Raw genomic sequence first — 21,204 nt, 5'->3', positions numbered from 1 at the left:
CGTGATCATCTACTTTGCTGTACCTTTTCGGAGCCCCATGAATTGCGTTTTCGTTCATGTGTCCTCCAGCTTCGATTTTGGAGCAATGCGTAGTGATTGCTTAGTGCATTTCTCCATTCTCAACCTTTTTTGTATCCCCATGAATTGCGTTTTCGTTCATGTGTCCTCCACCTTCGAGTTTGGAGCCATGCGTAGTGATTGCTTAGTCCAATTCTCCATTCTCAACCCTTTTTCGGAGACCGATGAATTGCGTTTTGGTTCATGTGTCATCCAACTTCGAGTTTCGAGCCATGCGTAGTGATTGCTTAGTGCAATTCTCCATTCTCAACCCTTTTTCGGAGCCCCATGAATTGCTTTTTCGTTCATTTGTCTTCCACCTTCGAGTTTGGAGCCATGCGCAGTGATTGCTTAGTGCAATTCTACATTCTCAACCCTTTTTTCGGAGCCCCATGAATTGCGTTTTCGTTCATGTGTCCTCCACCTTCGAGTTTGGAGCCATGCGCAGTGATTCCTTATTGCAATTCTACATTCTCAACCTTTTTTTCGGAGCCCCATGAATTGCGTTTTCGTTCATGTGTCCTCCACCTTGGAGATTGGAGCCATGCGTACTGATTGCTTAGTGCAATTCTCCATTCTCAACCCTTTTTCGGAGCCCCATGAATTGCTTTTTCGTTCATGTGTCCTCCACCTTCGACTTTGGAGGCATGCGTAGTGATTGCTTAATGCAATTCTCCATTCTCAACCTTTTTCGGAGCCCCGTGAATTTCGTTTTCGTTCAGGTGTCCTCCACCTTCGAGTTTGGAGCCATGCGTAGTGATTGCTTAGTGCAATTCTCGATTCTCAACCCTTTTTCGGAGCCCCGTGAATTGCGTTTTCGTTCATGTGTCCTCCACCTTCGTGTTTGGAGCTATGCGTAGTGATTGATTAGTGCAATTCTCCGTTCTCAACCTTTTTCGGAGCCCCGTGAATTGCGTTTTCGTTCATGTGTCTTCAACCTTCGAGTTTGGAGCCATGCGTAGTGATTGCTTATTGCAATTCTCTATTCTCAACCCATTTTTCGGAGCCCCAACAATTGGGTTTACGTTCATGTGTCCACCATCTTCGAGTTTCGAGCCATGCATAGTGATTGCTTTGTGCAATTCTCCATTCTCAACCCCTTTTTCGGAGCCCCATGAATTGCGTTTTCGTTCATGTGTCTTCCACCTTTAAGTTTGGAGCCATGCGCAGTGATTGCTTAGTGCAATTCTCCATTCTCAACCCATTTTTCGGAGCCCCAAGAATTGTGTTTTCGTTCATGTGTCCTCCATCTTCGTGTTTGGAGCCATGCATAGTGATTGCTTTGTGCAATTCTCCATTCTCAAGCCCTTTTTCGGAGCCCCATGAATTGCGTTTTCGTTCATGTGTCCTCCACCTTCGAGTTTGGAGCCATGCGTAGTGATTGCTTAGTGCAATTCTCCATTCTCAATCTTTTCGGAGCCCCATGAATTTCGTTATCGTTCATGTGTCCTCCACCTTTGAGTTTGGAACTACGCGTAGTGATTGCTTAGTGCTATTCTCCATTCTCAATCTTTTCGGAGCCCCATGAATTGCGTTTTCGTTCATGTGTCCTCCACCTTCGAGTTTGGAGCTATGCGTAGTGATTGCTTAGTGCAATTCTCCATTCTCAACCCCTTTTTCGGAGCCCCATGAATTGCATTTTCGTTCATGTGTCTTCCACCTTCAAGTTTGGAGCCATGCGCAGTGATTGCTTAGTGCAATTCTCCATTCTCAACCCATTTTTCGGAGCCCCAAGAATTGCGTTTTCGTTCATGTGTCCTCCATCTTCGTGTTTGGAGCCATGCATAGTGATTTCTTTGTGCAATTCTCCATTCTCAACCCCTTTTTCGGAGCCCCGTGAATTGCATTTTCGTTCATGTGTCCTCCACCTTCGAGTTTGGAGCTATGCGTAGTGATTGCTTAGTGCAATTCTCCGTTCTCAACCTTTTTCGGAGCCCCGTGAATTGCTTTTTCGTTCATGTGTCTTCCACCTTCGAGTTTGGAGCCATGCGCAGTGATTGCTTAGTGCAATTCTCCATTCTCAACCCCTTTTTCGGAGCCCCATGAATTGCATTTTCGTTCATGTGTCTTCCACCTTCAAGTTTGGAGCCATGCGCAGTGATTGCTTAGTGCAATTCTCCATTCTCAACCCATTTTTCGGAGCCCCAAGAATTGCGTTTTCGTTAATGTGTCCTCCATCTTCGTGTTTGGAGCCTAGGTGCGAGATGTGTTTGGATGACAATTCTCCATTCTCAACCCCTTTTTCGGAGCCCCATGAATTGTGTTTTCGTTCATGTGTCCTCCACCTTCGAGTTTGGACCCATGCGTAGTGATTGCTTAGTGCAAGTCTCCATTCTCAATCTTTTCGGAGCCCCATGAATTTCGTTATCGTTCATGTGTCCTCCACCTTTGAGTTTGGAGCTACGCGTAGTGATTGCTTAGTGCAATTCTCCATTCTCAATCTTTTCGGAGCCCCATGAGTTGCGTTTTCGTTCATGTGTCCTCCACCTTCGAGTTTGGAGCTATGCGTAGTGATTGCTTAGTGCAATTCTCGATTCTCAACCCTTTTTCGGAGCCCCGTTGTCGCAACCTACCCTTCGGCGGGAGGGCGACGCGAGACTCGCGGGATGCGTGTTCCACGAAAGGAATACGCGCGGAGTCGCCACCAACGTTTATTTGAGGAAAACGTCGAAAAAACCGGAAAAGACGCGATCTATGAACTTTTAAGTGAAAAGGTTCGGGAGTTGTATTTACGCACGGGGAAGGTATTAGCACCCCACACGTCCGTCCCAAGGGACGGCAATCTTTAATCGAATGTGCAAACATGACTTTGATTTTTATGTTCCCTTTTATGTCCTTATATCCTTTATATCCTTTTTATATTTTTTCCTTTTTGTGGTCGACAAGGGTGTTTCCCTTTGCTCCTACGTATTCCTCAATTTGCGATGAGGAAATCAGACCTACGTAGTTCTTTCGGAACAAAGTGTTTGGTTAAGTTTGTTTTTGTCTTTTTTTTTTGCAAAATATGTTTTTATTTGAACAAAAGGTCATTTAAGGTGTTGGACCATTAAACGGTCTTTTGATTTTGAAAGATGAGAAACGTTAAGGCGTTGGACCATTAACGATCTCTTGTTTTTGAAAGGAGAGAAACGTTTAAGGCATTGGACCATTAACGATCTCTTGGGGTGGTCGACAAAAGCGGGGCTTTTGCTCCTACGTATCCTCAATGAGGAACTCAGACCTACGTAGTTCTTTCTTATCAAGTGATTCTTTTTTATTTAAGTGGTGATCATTTTAAGGCGTTGGACCTTAAAAATGATCCATTTTACTTAGTGAGGAAATGAAATGACAAACTTCAAAAGCCTATTTTTATGGACGAGCTTGACTAGGCGAATTGATTTTAGCCTTTAGTTTCACTTTAGTTATTAATCAATTCGATTAAGAATGAGAAATCCCAAAGAGAAAACGTCCGATTGATTTTCCGCTTTATTTCACTAAAAAGATATTTTTTTGATTATTATATTATTTTTTACCTCTTTTTGATTTCCAACGTGGTTACGGCACGACCGAACGGTCGGAATTGATTTTAACCGAAGTTAACGGATAATGCAATTCAAATGTTCGGTGGAAATTTATTTTATTTTTAAGTTAAGCGAGAAATGACTTAAGCAAAATGGCTTAAGCATGTCAACAGGGGGTATAAAAAGTAAACAAAACGAGAATAAAAATGCACGAAACACAATGTGGACCACTACGGGTACATAGAATGAATCGAAAAGCTTGGTTCGAGGTACTTACCCGTTGAAGATCGAAGAACGATGAAGAACGAATGAAGAACGTCGAAGAACGGTTGAAACCTTTGCGAGATTCCTCACGGAAAACGTTACGGAAACGTTTCGGAAGCGCCTCGGCTTAGATTTTCTTCACGGAAACAATTTTTCCAAGCAAATTCGAAAGAGAGAGAAGTGCCTAAGGGGCTGGACCCCTTTCTTCTTCACTTCCTCCCCTATTTATAGCAAAATAGGGGAGGTGGTTGCCGCCCAGCTCGCCCAGGCGAGCAGGGTTGCTTCCTCCAGAAGCAACCGCCTTCTGGAGGAATCTTCTGGAGGGCCCAAGTGGGCCTGGGTGCTATTTGCACCCCCATTTTTACTAAGTACACCCCCCTCTGCTGTTTTTTGGTGATTCTTTTTTCGTAAAGTTACGGAAACTTACGAATTTCGTAACGATACTTGTTTTCTTTCCGTAATGTTACGGAACCTCGCGGATTACATAATCATCCCCTTTTTGACTTACGGAATGTTACGGAACCTCACTTAATTATGCAATGATGCTTCCATTTGATTTCCGGTGTGTCACGGAAACTTACGGATTGTGCATCAATATTTTTTTGGTTTTTCGGCATGTCCTGGAATTTCACAAATTGCCTAATGATGGGTGCCAAGCACCTCACGAGGACCAAAGAATGGTCGCACGTCATCGAGCAAAGGTCCCCGGACGAAATTAGGGTATGACAGTTGCCCCTCTTTAGTTGTCTTTTATTGGAGATAAAAGGAAAGTAAAGATAAGACACTAATTTCGTTCCTCTCGACTTGGCGAGAGTCGCGGGTGACCATAAAATCTCCACATGCAAATGACTTGTTGTTCCCAAAATTTCACAAATTGCCTAATGATGGGTGCCAAGCACCTCACAAGGACCAAAGAATGGTCGCATGTCATCAAGCAAAGGTCCCCGAAAATCAGTGTATGACACTAATTTCGCTCCTCTCGGTTGACGAGAGTCGCGGGTGACCATGACTTGTTGTTCCTAGAATTTCACAAATTGCCTAATGATGGATGCCAAGCATCTCACAAGGACCAAAGAATGGTCGCATGTCATCAAGCAAAGGTCCCCGAAAATCAGTGTATGACACTAATTTCGCTCCTCTCGGTTGACGAGAGTCGCGGGCGACCATGAAACTTCCGCATGTAAATGACTTGTTGTTCCCGGAGGAACAAAAGGTGCAGAAGACTATGTCAGTCTCTGCATGCTATCAAGCGTTCTGTCTTACAGATAGCAAAAGAATGTTTATACGGATAACCACTCGGGTATTTCCGCGTATCATCGGGCCCGCCGCCTCTGGATGATACAAGGGTGCAGAATGACCAAACTTGGTCTCTGCTTGTCATCGGGCCCGCCGCCTCTGGATGACAAAAGGGTGCGAATAACCATAAGGTATCTCCGCGTATCATGGGTGCAGAATGACCAAACTTGGTCTCTGCTTGTCATCGGGCCCGCCGCCTCTGGATGACAAAAGGGTGCGAATAACCATAAGGTATCTCCGCGTATCATGGGTGCAGAATGACCAAACTTGGTCTCTGCTTGTCATCGGGCCCGCCGCCTCTGGATGACAAAAGGGTGCGAATAACCATAAGGTATCTCCGCGTATCATGGGTGCAGAATGACCAAACTTGGTCTCTGCTTGTCATCGGGCCCGCCGCCTCTGGATGACAAAAGGGTGCGAATAACCATAAGGTATCTCCGCGTATCATGGGTGCAGAATGACCAAACTTGGTCTCTGCTTGTCATCGGGCCCGCCGCCTCTGGATGACAAAAGGGTGCGAATAACCATAAGGTATCTCCGCGTATCATGGGTGCAGAATGACCAAACTTGGTCTTTGCTTGTCATCGGGCCCGCCGCCTCTGGATGACAAAAAGGGTGCGGATAACCGTAAGGTATCTCTGCGTATCATCGGGCCCGCCGCCTCTGGATGATACAAGGGTGCATGTCACATGACCTCAGGGTCAGTATGACAAAGATTATGGGGCGGCCGACAAAAGCAAGGCTCTTGCTCCTACGTATCCTCCAATGAGGAACTCAGACCTACGTAGTTCTGGATAACTTGTGAGACTTAAAAAGTCTCCATCGGAAAATGATGACATCTCCGGAAAGGGCGCAGATGACCATATTGGTCTCTGCTCGTCAATCACACTTGGGGTCACTGAATGACGAGGTGCGGATAACCGTAAGGTGTCTCCGCGGGCTACCAGCTCTTGAGTCATGGCAACAAAAGGCGGTATGGTCGACAAAAGCGAGGCTCTTGCTCCTACGTATCCTCCAATGAGGAATTCAGACCTACGTAGTTCTGGATAACTTGTGAGACTTGAAAAAAGTCTCGGTGTTTTCTCCACTAAAATGCAAACATGCTTTAGCAAAGAGACAAATATTCCAACTGTTTAAAGCAGCATATGCTTTTTTGAGTGACAAACAATGCGTCTACCAGGGAAGGAGAGTCTGCTGATGGGATCCCCCATAACCATAAATGAGATTTTGGATGTTAGCATTTCGTTTCTAAATGACCATTTAGAGGAAACACCGGGTTCGACAAAAATAGAAGAAATCCACTCAAAGTGTATCAATCTCGCACAGGTAAGTGTTTCATCCTAATTCCGGACCATAGATATGTCCTGACTTGACTTTGCAAATTATTTCCTATCAAATCAAAAATTACATGCGTGATCATGGATCAAATAGGACTTCCCTTGGGAATGGGTTCTTTTGGGGAGTTTTTCGGCTTTTGTGTGTTTTTGGCTTTTGATTTTTCTGGCTTTTTCTTTTTCTGTTTTTTGTTTAGTGCGGGGCGAGAAAAAAGGTCGCTAGCGCACGGGATTCTGGTTGGTAATCAAAGGGAGAAGACTATTTTAGGTTGTGGTTCTCTTTCCTTCTTTTTTCGTTCATTTGGTGACAATTCTTTATTGTTCAGATATTGTCTGGTCAAAAGACCTTTCTGCACATTTCTTCTAGTTCTTTGATCAAGAACTTTCTTTCCTTCCTTTTTTACTTTCTCCTATTCTTTGGTTGGGAATTTTCTTTCTTTTCTTTTTGACTTTCTCTTTGATTGGAAATTTTCCTTCTTTTCTTTTTTTGCTTTCTCCCACTCTTTGATTGGGAATTTTCTTTCTTTTCTTTTTGACTTTCTCTTTGATTGGAAATTTTCCTTCTTTTCTTTTTTTGCTTTCTCCCACTCTTTGATTGGGGAATTTTCCTTCTTTTCTTTTTGACTTTCTCTTTGATTGGAAATTTTCCTTCTTTTCTTTTTTTGCTTTCTCCCACTCTTTGATTGGGGAATTTTCCTTCTTTTCTTTTTGACTTTCTCTTTGATTGGAAATTTTCCTTCTTTTCTTTTTTTGCTTTCTCCCACTCTTTGATTGGGGAATTTTCCTTCTTTTCTTTTTTTCTCCCGAGGGTAAGGATTGACATTCTCACCCTAGGTCAAGGTTCATGGTGAGTCAGGATTTTGGCTCAAGGTTTGTAGAATGGCTAGACATGATACATGTCGGGGTTTGGTTTGGTTCAAGGATAAAAAGGGATGCCCCACATTATTTCCATGACACAAATGCAAAAATGATGATTTAGAAACTTTATGCAAAACTGGTCATGCATGCACCTATGCGGACACTCAAGTGTCAAATTTTTATGGTCATGTGATGCTAGGGCTCAGGATTCATTTCCTCTATTTTAAATCAACCCAATGTTTCCAAAATATGTTCTTTTATCAATTTGTGCATTCATCCGAGTCCATTTCGGGCGTCCGGGGAAAATCTTCACAACATTCACCCTTCAGGTGTATACACATTTTTTCAAAAACTAGTTATGATCAGTGAATTTTTCCAAAGAAAAGTTGGAAGTCATCTCTTTTCAAAAGCATGTTGGTTTTTCAGCTTGACAACTTATTTTTCTTTTTTCTCCTTCTTTTTTTTATCATTATCATTTGTTTATTTCTTTTTCTTGTTTTTTTTTTTTTTTTTTTTTTCATGAGGTATTTTGCTACCTAAACATATGCATATTTTTGTGAGGTATTTTTGCTATATACATGCATATCCAAGGTATCTTGCCACCTAAACATACATATATATGTTTTGTGAGGTATTTTTTTGCTACATACACGCACATCTAAGGTATCTCTCTACCTAAACATACATATATATATTTTGTGAAGTATTTTTTTGTTTACATACATGCATATCTAAGGTATCTTTCTACCTAAACATACATATATATATATATATATTTTGTGAAGTGTTTTTTTGTTTACATACATGCATATCTAAGGTATCTTTCTACCTAAACATACATATATATATTTTGTGAAGTGTTTTTTTGTTTACATACATGCATATCTAAGGTATCTTTCTACCTAAACATACATATATATATTTTGTGAAGTGTTTTTTGTTTACATACATGCATATCTAAGGTATTTTCACTACCTAAACATACATATATATATTTTGTGAGGTATGACTACCTTTCGAGCTTGCGCTTGTTTTATTTAAATCCCCAGGATCATGAGCAACTAGGTGCGTCCTACTATAAAAAGTGATCAAATAACAAGCATAGATTCAAAAGGTACTAGGTTGCCTCCTAGTAGCGCTTCTTTAACGTCTTTAGCTGGACGCATGATGGCTTGTAGGTCACGGACCTAGTACTTTGCTTACCTTTGGCTTTGGATTTGGTCGCCTGCTGGTCGGCCATGTGTCGTAGGCAACGCTCTAACCTTTTTGCGGATGAGCTGAGGTTAACTCTAGAGGTGGTGGCGGTGTGTCTATTGCCCGCTACCGGCCATCCCAATGCTGCTGTGGTGTTTCGCCCTGCGCCTGCCTGGGGGCGCAGTACTTCTTGATGAAAGCTCGATTAGTAGGGGGCCTGATGCCCTTGCTGGAGGTTACAGGTACTCCGTAGAACTGATAGAGACTCGTAATTAGAGCTTGACAACTCCAAGACCCTGTTGGACCTCTTCGGGTCCACTGGGTGTCTTGCAGGCGCGATCCCTGCAAACAATAGATGAAATCAGAAATCAATTGAGCGATGTGCATACTTACCTATGATGACATAACCTTGCCGGGGGGGTACGGGCACCCTATAGGACTGATAGAGGCCCGTAACCAGAGCTGGAAACCCCAGGGCCCTGTTGGACTTTTCCGGGTCCACTGGGTGTCTTGTGGGTGCGATCCCTGCAAACAATAGATGGTATCAGAAATCAGTTGAACTATATGCATACTTACCCATGTCGGGACGACACAGACCAACTGATACTTTTGCAGGGGGAGATTGGCGTTGTGGTCGCTGGGCATAATGTTGCTAAGTAGCAATGTCATCTATAAGAGTGGTCATGTTGGTGCGCATGGTCCGCACTCTTCTCTTTGCAGCGGCACGGGTGAAATCTTGCCCCAGTATGCATAGTAGCTGTGTGATAGCCTCCCTCTCTGGTTGTGCTCGCACAGTTGGCCCTCCTCCAATATCAGGGGGTGGCCCAGGAACCGTTAAAAGGAAACTACTGGTCCCTTAACCGGGAGTGCAAGTCTCGGTTAAGCATTTAAGGACAGAGGACCTTAAATTATCTTAAGGTGTGGATATGGAGCCCACTGAAAGTGAGGACGCGTAGTCCTCTAAAGGCGAGGGCGTGTAGCCCTCTGAAGTTCAGGACGTGTCGCCTTTCGAAGGCGAGGGAGTGTAGTCCTATGATGGCAAGGACGTGCAATCCTATGAAGGTGAGGGCATGCCCCCCTTTGAAGGTGAGGGTAACTAGTACCCAAGGCAAGGGCGAGTAGCCCTCTCAAGGCGAGGACGTGTAGTCCTCTAGAGGTGAGGGCGTGCAGCCCTCTGATGGTGAGGGCGTGTAGCCCTCTGAAGGTAAGGGTAACTAGTACCCAAGGTGAGGACGTGTAGCCCTCTCAAGGCGAGGACGTGTAGTCCTCTCAACGGTGAGGGTAACTAGTACTCAAGGTGAGACCGTGTAGCCCTCTCAAGGCGAGGACATGTAGTCCTCTAGAGGTGAGGGCGTGCAGCCCTCTGATGGTGAGGACGTGTAGTCCTCTCAACGCGAGGACGTGTAGTCCTCTGACGGTGAGGGTAACTAGTACCCAAGGTGAGGGCGTGTAGCCCTCTCAAGGCGAGGACATGTAGTCCTCTAGAGGTAAGGGCGTGCAGCCCTCTGATGGTGAGGACGTGTAGTCCTCTCAAGGCGAGGACGTGTAGTCCTCTCAACGGTGAGGGTAACTAGTACCCAAGGTGAGGGCGTGTAGCCCTCTCAAGGCGAGGACATGTAGTCCTCTGGAGGTGAGGGCATGCAGCCCTCTGATGGTGAGGACGTGTAGTCCTCTCAAGGCGAGGACGTGTAGTCCTCTCAACGGTGAGGGTAACTAGTACCCAAGGTGAGGGCGTGTAGCCCTCTCAAGGCGAGGACATGTAGTCCTCTGGAGGTGAGGGCGTGCAGCCCTCTGATGGTGAGGACGTGTAGTCCTCTCAAGGTGAGGGCGTGCAGCCCTCTGTTGGCGAGGACGTGTAGTCCTCTAAAGGTGAAGGCGTGTCGCCCTCTGTTGGCGAGGACGTGTAGTCCTCTAAAGGTGAGGGCGTGTAGCCCTACGAAGGTGAGGACATGCAGTCCTCTGATGGCGAGGGTGCGCAGCCCTCTGAAGGTGGGGACGTGTGGTCCTCTAAAGGTGAGGGAGTGTAGCCCTACAAAGGTGAGGACATGTAGTCCTCTGAAGGTGAGGGTAACTAGTACCCAAGGCAAGGGCGAGTAGCCCTCTCAAGGCGAGGACGTGTAGTCCTCTGGAGGTGAGGGCGTGCAGCCCTCTGATGGTGAGGGCGTGTAGCCCTCTGAAGGTAAGGGTAACTAGTACCCAAGGTGAGGACGTGTAGCCCTCTCAAGGCGAGGACGTGTAGTCCTCTCAACGGTGAGGGTAACTAGTACCCAAGGTGAGGGCGTGTAGCCCTCTCAAGGCGAGGACATGTAGTCCTCTAGAGGTGAGGGCGTGCAGCCCTCTGATGGTGAGGACGTGTAGTCCTCTCAACGCGAGGACGTGTAGTCCTCTCAACGGTGAGGGTAACTAGTACCCAAGGTGAGGGCGTGTAGCCCTCTCAAGGCGAGGACTTATAGTCCTCTGGAGGTGAGGGCGTGCAGCCCTCTGGTGGTGAGGACGTGTAGTCCTCTCAAGGCGAGGACGTGTAGTCCTCTGACGGTGAGGGTAACTAGTACCCGAGGTGAGGGCGTGTAGCCCTCTCAAGGCGAGGACGTGTAGTCCTCTGGAGGTGAGGGCGTGCAGCCCTCTGAAGGTGAGGACATGTAGCCCTCTCAAGGCGAGGACATGTAGCCCTCTGAAGGTGAGGACATGAAGTCCTCTCAAAGTGAGGACACACAGTCCTCTTAAGGTGAGGGCGTGCAGCCCTCTGTTGGCGAGGACGTGTAGTCCTTTGAAGACCAGGGTACTAGTACCCGAGGGTCCATCCTTATGAGAAAGCAAGAGATCCTCATCGAGAGAGCCGGTCATCCCAAATTCAAAAGATTTGGACATTTAGATGTAGGGAATCTATGTAGTTAACATGATTTTGAGGGATGCAAATGCATGCAACCTTTGTTGTGAAATTTGGGTAAATGCGGACTTTGTATGAAACAATGCAATGTAATGGAAAAGTTGTACAATGTTCATGGCATTCTTTCCCTATTTTGTGATTTTGATTTTGATTTAATTTTTTTTTTTTTTTTTTTTTTTGGAAAACACAGATTGACTGTCCTTTTGAAAGAGTTGATAATTCATGCAACCTCATCCTATCTTTTTTGCAAATCTCTCCGGGAACTCCCTCAGAGTGTGTGTTCTGTTTGATTTAGTCACTTGACCGTTTTGGAGTGACGGGAATGGAGTCGTTTGATAATTAATCAATCTATTGAAATTCCAGGGCTTGTCTCCCCCCTTTTTTCTTGTTTAAAAACATCGACGGGTGTGAACTTTTGATCGACCCCTATGTTCACTTGAGGCTCATGCACGGTGCCCCTCATTGCCCCAGTGTAAGGCTTTGAGGTACCAATCGTTGCCTTTCGTCATGACCTTGTAGGAACCTATTGGGTGAGAACTTCTAATCTGCCCCTAGGTTCGCTTGAGGTTTTTGCATGGTGCCTTTCGTTGCCCCAGTGTAGGGCTTAGAGGTACCAAGTGTTGTCTTGTTTTCACGACCTCGTAGTGAGGAAGAATGAAAGAAGCAGTTGATTCTTGCAAAAAGAATTTTTCCAAGGACGAGAAATAGTTGAAGGATCTTTCAGCTGATGGATTCAAGCAAGATGTTTTGATGTCTTGATGATGCTAAAGGATCAAGTACTTCTAAGCTTTATTCAAGACAAGAATCCAAGAAAGTCAAGATATATGATCAAGTTTGATCTCTTAGAATCTTTAGGAAGAAGTTTCCAAATTGAAACAAACAAAAGGTTTGACCAAAGAATTCTATCATTTCAAATTGAGATTTGCTCTCTGGTAATTGATTACCAGTAGTTGAAAATGTTTTAATACAAATTTTTAAAACCTGTAATCGATTACATAAGTCTTGTAATTGATTACCAGAGGGGATTTTCAGAAAATAATTTCCAAGAGATATATCTATTCAAATGTTTTATGAATGGCCATTCAAATGTTTTAAAGAGAGTTTTCATTGCCCAAACAGTTTTATCCTCTCGAAAGATCAAGAGTTTTTCTGAACTGAAATGTCTTATCCTCTCAAAAAGATTCCTTGGTCAACCACTTGCTTATTCAATAAGGAATTTTTGATTGATCTTCATTTTACAATCTACCTCTTTTACGAGAGACCTCTTCTTCTCTTCTTCTTATTTCTGAAAAGGGATTAAGAGACCGTGGGTCTCTTGTTGTAGAGGATTCCTGAACACAAGGGAAGGGTTATCCCTGTGTGCATTGTTAATCCGAAAAGAGAGAGTGATAGTTCAATTGGGGAATAGTCTTTGCATCTTAATTCAACCCCCCTTTTTCTTAAGGTAACTGAGGCCATTTGTCCAACATCCTATTCTTGATAACTCACTTCTCTCTAAAAAGACAAAATGAGGTCACATGAACGTCTATATTTTTACTTGAAAACACAGTCAATCAAATGCCTTTTTATTTTTTATTTTGAAACTTATTTTTTATTTTGAAACTTATTTGTTTTGAACTTTGCTCGTTGTTTTACGGCACCCCCACCAACGTGCAAGATGAGTAATCTCTGATTGAACGGTCTTGGAAGTCAACACTCAGGAGCGCAGGTTGCTTGAGCAAACAGACCAATGGCTTACACCCACATTCCGGTGAAAGTTGAATAAGCAAACATGCGTTCGTGAGAGGATGAGGGACAAAGATATCAACTTTATCCATTTCATTTAACATTGTAGCTGTGGTTTACAATATGGCATAAACTTGGAAACCCTGATGAGTCATTAGGGACACCTAACAACAGCTTTCAAAATTGCCCCATGTGTGGCATTTCTTGTCAATGTTAGGATTTACACGCAATTCTCCTCAAATTTCAGCCAGCCCGTATCAATTAGACTTCACACTTTACGCTTCAGAGCCCTACCATGCTCAATGGAACGCCCCGGGGCTTCTCCGTGACAAGCACACGTTGCGTTCGAGTCGTATTCTCGGAGAAATGGAGGTTGATGAACCTTGGCTAGGGTTATGGCTACCATTGAATTATCAAGTAGATATGGGAGCAAGTCAGCATAGGACACTGGAATTGGGGTGAATTCTACAAGCTTTCTCGCTGCAAAATTCACTTCTTGGTTGGTGTTTTTGGTTTGTGCTAAAGGTGGTGTTCGTCATTGGAAGTGTGGTAGACAGACTTTGTGGTAGATTTAGGGATGGCCTTTGTGGATAACTGGGTGGTGGGTAAGGAGAAAGTTTGTTATTGGCTGAGTAAAGATATTGTTGGGTTGGTGGGAAATTTGGCCGTACAGGAATGGCAGTCACAGCATGGGTTTCTCCCTCATCCTCACCCTCTTTATTTGCCCCAGTTTTCTCAGTCGTCCTAGTAGGATGATCAAATTTGCCTCTTTTCGGACCCACATTGATCCTTTCACTGGCGAAGACCAAATCTGCAAAGCTTTGAGGGTGCGCAGCCCACCATCTTTTCATAGTAGAGTACCGATAATGTGTCTACCATCACGATTATCGTCTCCCTTTCCATCATTGGGGGTACCACCTGGGCCGCCAGATCCCTCCACCTTTTGGGCGTGTTCTTTGAATGATCCGTCCCCCTTTTTGCACATGTTCTGTAGTTGCATCCTATCCGGAACCATATCAAAATTGTACTGATACTGCCTAACAAAGGCAACCATTAGGTCCTTCCAAGAATGGACTCGGGAAGGTTCCAAGTTAGTGTACCAGGTAACAGCTACCCCAGTAAGACTTTCATGGAAGGAATGTATCAACAATTCCTCATCTTTTGCGTATTCCCCCATCTTCTGACAATACATCTTTAGATGGTTCTTGGGACAAGTAGTCCCCTTGTACTTGTCAAGGTCCAGCACCTTGAACTTGGGAATGACCATGTTTGGGTATTAGGAACAACTTTTCTAGGTTAGCAAAGGCATAATCTTCACCTCCTTCAATGGCCCTGAGCCTTTCCTTTAGATGATCCAACTTTCCCATTCCTGCCATAGTCATGAGGGTTTTTAACCGCTGTGGAATGCAAGAGGTGCAGTTGTGGGTGATATTGAGGGCCCTCCAAAGTGTTTTGCAGGAGTATACCACCAACTGCTTGCCCTTCAGCAGCATATCCGAGGCAAGGCTCGAAGTTGGCTAGATCGTGGTGGGGAATTTCATGTGTCTCCTCTATGGGTCGAGAGGCATGTGCATGATCAGATTGAGGTTGTTGGCTCTTAATGAGTATGGGAGTGGAGTTATTGACATCCTCATTGGGAATGTACACCACATTGGGTGGTGTATAGTTTGGGAGGCAAACCATATGGCGGGAAGGCGTGCTTGTTTTGAATTTGCACATCATGGGGTCATCCGTACTTCCCAAATCTTTGCCTACCATATTTGAGGTTGGATGATTCATTTGCTTGAGGCTAGATGGGAGCATCGGGTTCACCTTAGCGACAGCGCTAGTAGCGGCAACTATAACCGCATTGGCTTCCATTATCTTCTTCATGCTCATCATGGCCTCCATCATTGTGGCCATTTTCTCTTTAATGGCCTCCATGTCGGCCTTCATCTTCTCTTGTATCTCCTCTACTTCACCCATTACTCTAGCTCTAGCACAAGTTCGGTGAGGACGCCGTAAAGCATGTTTTTTTTTTTTTTTTTTTTTGATAAGTTCATTTTATTTTATTTTATTTTTCAAGGAAAGAATGCAATGAGCAATGCAACCAATGAAAAGCATGGATACATGCGAATGATGTACAGTCGAAGTATTGCGAATTTTTACGCAGGATATGGGGTTGAATCAATTTAGATTTTCAACATGGTCCATGACATCTTTGTCAAGGTGAAACTGGAAGTAACAAGGACATCAATAATCCTAAATATGTTTGGCAGTAGACGAAGCAGTGATGTGACTCGATTCATCTTTTGCCCCAATTTTGCAGGATGGTTACTTCCATATTTCAACTTGACTTGATGAACCTTTTTGTAAAAGCTTGAGCTTGGTTCAACCCTATAATCCAAGGAATGGCAATTCTGATCGCCAATACTTTAACAACATCTCATAGGGATGAATGACTCGGGCATACTTTAAGCTTATGCACGGAAAATGTAATTATGAAATCGAGATGCCCGAAGAAACACCATTTCCTAGTTAACCATGCATTAGGTACCATGTTCAATTATTTTGTTTTTAAGTGAAACGGGTTTATGATCCCAACATGGTTGACTTGTGTTGCCTAACACATGAAACTAAGAATGTAGTGTGAAGTTTCACGCTTCCCCCTTCTTTGTTTTTGTTTTGTAGAGGAAAACGCAAGGATGAGCAAACATGAAAACAAATGGTATGCAATTTTGCAGATCAAAAAGTTTGTTGAACGCATATGCATGATGATGCCATGACTCATGCAAAATGTGAGGCTGGAATATGATAACGGACAAATGCAGGATATGTCCATTATCTTGTTGTGAAGAGATGCTTATGCGATGCATGATATGAATGCATTTTACGGACACGAGAGCCCGGAAAATTATCTCTTCTTACTTGCGCATTTGGGGGCGCAGTGCCCCATGTGTACAATTAAGAAGGTGATATGGACCTTCCGGCTTCCCGTGACAAAGGACGAGACCAACATACAATGCATGCTAGAGATAAAATGCGGGAGTGACTTGATTTGCACAAGCTTTTTGGAGTAGAAACATGGGACCAACTCATTTTATTTCAAAAAGGAAGTCGTATCTAGTCAAGGTCTGAGAGACCATACAAGTTTCCTAACGATTTCTAATTATGTGGGCCATTAAGTCTATCATATGCTGACAATAGCCGAGAAGCCCATGAATCTCTTCGGGGGCGGAGTAGGTGTCTGCCATCGCCTTGGCCTTGGCTAACAATCGGGGAAGTTCTTGACTCCCGTTCAAGGTAAGAGCAAACCGATCCATCCACATGGTTGCCTCTTGGTGTAAAGAGTCGATCACCCTTCCTCTAGCCTCTTTTTCCGCGTATACTTGGGCATACTCATCCGCGATTCTATGCTCGTGGGCCGTGGCTAGACCTAACTCTTCTTGGTACTTGGTGATGATAGCTAACATGTTGGTCTCCGTCTCGCATAAACGCTGAGACAAGCTTCTTTTGGACCTTGAACAGGCAACTAACTCCTCTTTCAAAACCATGCTATGTGCTCGCGACTGGTCCCTTTCTTCCTTTCGCAACTTGAGTTCACTATTGCTACCCCATAGAGCTCCGCGAAATTTGTTCCGGCCATACTCTTCCTTGCGAGCCCTCTTGGTCTCTTGTTCAAGGGCTCTTGCGGTAATTGCATTCTCTTCCCGTAACCCGGCACACTCCTTCCGAACGTGTGTAGCAGCCAACTTGAACTTCTCCTTGGCGAGTTTTGCCTTTCCTAACTCGCTTTTGAGAGCTTGGACTTCTTCGTCCTCTTCCGGTGCTTCAAAATTCTCTTCGCTGACGACTTTTAACTTGGCGAGCCAATCTAAACCTCGTATGTGAACCTTCAGCCATTCGTGGTACCCACCAATGATGCCATTACGAATGCCTCTAAGCTCTTGATCTTTCCTTAACGGGGTTTCCCATGCCTTATGGATCCTTTGTATAGTCTTGGAATTTTGTGCGCCGAGATCCCTCACAAGGAAAGGAGACATGCTTTCTTCCGTCGGTGCTCCCCTCATGGGGTACCCTAGTTGTCTTATAGCGAGCGTGGGATTGTAATTAATACAACCCCTCGTTCCTACCAGCGGAATGTTTGGGTATCTTCCACATGAGAAAAGGACTCCTTCTTTTCCTTCCTTCCATCGGGGGAACCAACTGATTGTTCTACCTCCTATCCCGGCCAAGAGCTGGTCCCAATCTATTCTCCTCTTTTCGGTACATGAGCGATGGCTCAGGAGCGGACACGGATGTCTTGTGTCTTGTTGGAACAAGTGTGAAACCAACCAAACACAGAGGGCGGGTAAGCAACAGATGATCCGTGCGCTACTCTTTTCGCACCTTCGGTCAAATGTGTCAAATAGATCTGCCAAGACAGCTACCACCGGACTTTCCTTGCTATGGTGGTAGGCAAGGAAAGCGTCGATTACTGCTAGGCCTACCAAACCATCCACGTTTGGAAAGAGGACGACCCCAAAAATTAGCAAAGCTAACACGTCCATAAACGGGACCCATTCTCCTTGATTGGCCATACCCCTCGCTTTGTCTTCTAGGTACTTCTGTGGTAGGCCCGCTATGCCGTTCCGAGTCTGCTTTATGCGGTCCAAACCTCTTGCGGAATCCTTGACCACAGTTGCAATTCTGCTCAAGGAGGGGAGACATCCGGAGGAAAGATATGGTTTTCTTCCCCCGAGAGGACATCCTAGAATTTCTTCAAATTCTTCAATGGTTGGTACTAATTGGAAGTCTCCGAATGTGAAGCATCTCAAAGGCTGGTCGTAGTATTGGGTGAGTGATGCAATGGCTTCTATGGACACTTCTGCTATGGTCAACTCTAAGATCTTTCCGTAAGTCTTGCGGAAGGCTTGCATTTGGAGGGGTTCCATCAACCGCCCTAATTCCTTGATGCTGGTGGTATCTAGGCTTTTGACCTTGACTTGGTAGAACCTCTTGCCGGTTTGATTTGTTCCCATGCTTACTAAAGTGAGACAAAAGCTGGTGCAAATCAAAACTCCGATATCTCATGGGTGGGATGGATGAATGCATGATGGAATGCATATGACACAGATGCAATCTAGGAATGCGGGGGGTCCGGGGAATTTGTCCCCTTCTTAGATACGACGTCTAGGGGTAGCGAAATGCCCCAACGCACGTTTTTAAGAAGGCGACACGGACCCTCCGTTGGTTTGTTTACAGTAGGGATCAAGACAGAACCCATATGCAATGCCTATGCAAAAGACACAATGCGGGAATGTGCACAGTATGACAATATTTAACGAACATAAGCAAAAGGGTATATGATACTCATGCATGGCAGTGTGAAAAATGGCACGCAGCGTGTTTGCTTCGTGCCCCTATTTAAGGGACCTATAAGGGAGAGAACTAACTAGGCTTTTAGCAATAATCCCCAAGGTAGTTATATCTCTCTTGATGGTTTCTAGAGGTATCATCCCCTTTGAAGAACATTTTGTAGCAGTAGGGACTACTAGCAACAATAGGTTTTCAAAGAGAAAAGCTCTAGATGAGGGTTCACTGTAATCAAGCAAGTCGGAGACCTAGCATGATCACAGATTCACCTCCACTCCTTATGCTCCCATGAACCCGGGTATAGGGCCCTTTTTCACTCACAGTGTGTGCAAATAGTGTTGGTGTTTGTGTGCATCAAATGAATAAATATTTACTTCATGCATACATTTAAAACGCACTAAAAGCAACAAAGAGTTTATATACACAAGAACATAATGAAAGGAAACCAACAAAGGTAAGTCACGGTAAAACATTGCACAAAATTAAATGGCCTAACTCTCTAAAAACAATCCCCAGTGGAGTCGCCAACTGTCGCAACCTACCCTTCGGCGGGAGGGCGACGCGAGACTCGCGGGATGCGTGTTCCACGAAAGGAATACGCGCGGAGTCGCCACCAACGTTTATTCGAGGAAAACGTCGGAAAAACCGGAAAAGACGCGATCTATGAACTTTTAAGTGAAAAGGTTCGGGAGTTGTATTTACGCACGGGGAAGGTATTAGCACCCCACACGTTCGTCCCAAGGGACGGCAGCCTTTAATCGAATGTGCAAACATGACTTTGATTTTTATGTTCCCTTTTATGTCCTTATATCCTTTATATCCTTTTTATATTTTTTCCTTTTTGTGGTCGACAAGGGTGTTTCCCTTTGCTCCTACGTATTCCTCAATTTGCGATGAGGAAATCAGACCTACGTAGTTCTTTCGGAACAAAGTGTTTGGTTAAGTTTGTTTTTGTCTTTTTTTTTTTGCAAAATATGTTTTTATTTGAACAAAAGGTCATTTAAGGTGTTGGACCATTAAACGGTCTTTTGATTTTGAAAGATGAGAAACGTTAAGGCGTTGGACCATTAACGATCTCTTGTTTTTGAAAGGAGAGAAACGTTTAAGGCATTGGACCATTAACGATCTCTTGGGGTGGTCGACAAAAGCGGGGCTTTTGCTCCTACGTATCCTCAATGAGGAACTCAGACCTACGTAGTTCTTTCTTATCAAGTGATTCTTTTTTATTTAAGTGGTGATCATTTTAAGGCGTTGGACCTTAAAAATGATCCATTTTACTTAGTGAGGAAATGAAATGACAAACTTCAAAAGCCTATTTTTATGGACGAGCTTGACTAGGCGAATTGATTTTAGCCTTTAGTTTCACTTTAGTTATTAATCAATTCGATTAAGAATGAGAAATCCCAAAGAGAAAACGTCCGATTGATTTTCCGCTTTATTTCACTAAAAAGATATTTTTTTGATTATTATATTATTTTTTACCTCTTTTTGATTTCCAACGTGGTTACGGCACGACCGAACGGTCGGAATTGATTTTAACCGAAGTTAACGGATAATGCAATTCAAATGTTCGGTGGAAATTTATTTTATTTTTAAGTTAAGCGAGAAATGACTTAAGCAAAATGGCTTAAGCATGTCAACAGGGGGTATAAAAAGTAAACAAAACGAGAATAAAAATGCACGAAACACAATGTGGACCACTACGGGTACATAGAATGAATCGAAAAGCTTGGTTCGAGGTACTTACCCGTTGAAGATCGAAGAACGATGAAGAACGAATGAAGAACGTCGAAGAACGGTTGAAACCTTTGCGAGATTCCTCATGGAAAACATTACGGAAACGTTTCGGAAGCGCCTCGGCTTAGATTTTCTTCACGGAAACAATTTTTCCAAGCAAATTCGAAAGAGAGAGAAGTGCCTAAGGGGCTGGACCCCTTTCTTCTTCACTTCCTCCCCTATTTATAGCAAAATAGGGGAGGTGGTTGCCGCCCAGCTCGCCCAGGCGAGCAGGGTTGCTTCCTCCAGAAGCAACCGCCTTCTGGAGGAATCTTCTGGAGGGCCCAAGTGGGCCTGGGTGCTATTTGCACCCCCATTTTTACTAAGTACACCCCCCTCTGCTGTTTTTTGGTGATTCTTTTTTCGTAAAGTTACGGAAACTTACGAATTTCGTAACGATACTTGTTTTCTTTCCGTAATGTTACGGAACCTCGCGGATTACATAATCATCCCCTTTTTGACTTACAGAATGTTACGGAACCTCACTTAATTATGCAATGATGCTTCCATTTGATTTCCGGTGTGTCACGGAAACTTACGGATTGTGCATCAATATTTTTTTGGTTTTTCGGCATGTCCTGGAATTTCACAAATTGCCTAATGATGGGTGCCAAGCACCTCACGAGGACCAAAGAATGGTCGCACGTCATCGAGCAAAGGTCCCCGGACGAAATTAGGGTATGACACCCGTGAATTGCGTTTTCGTTCATGTGTCCTCCACCTTCGAGTTTGGAGCTATGCGTAGTGATTGCTTAGTGCAATTCTCCGTTCTCAACCTTTTTCGGAGCCCCGTGAATTGCGTTTTCGTTCATGTGTCCTCCACCTTCGAGTTTGGAGCCATGCTTAATGATTGCTTAGTGCAAATCTCCATTCTCAACCCTTTTTCGGGAACCCATGAATTGTGTTTTCGTTCATGTGTCCTCCACCTTCGAGTTTGGAGCTATGCGTAGTGATAGCTTAGTGCAATTCTCCGTTCTCA

This window comes from Glycine max, chromosome 15 (genome assembly GCF_000004515.6).
Source record: "Glycine max cultivar Williams 82 chromosome 15, Glycine_max_v4.0, whole genome shotgun sequence".
NCBI lineage: Eukaryota > Viridiplantae > Streptophyta > Magnoliopsida > Fabales > Fabaceae > Glycine > Glycine max.
This window is presented reverse-complemented; position numbering follows the sequence as displayed.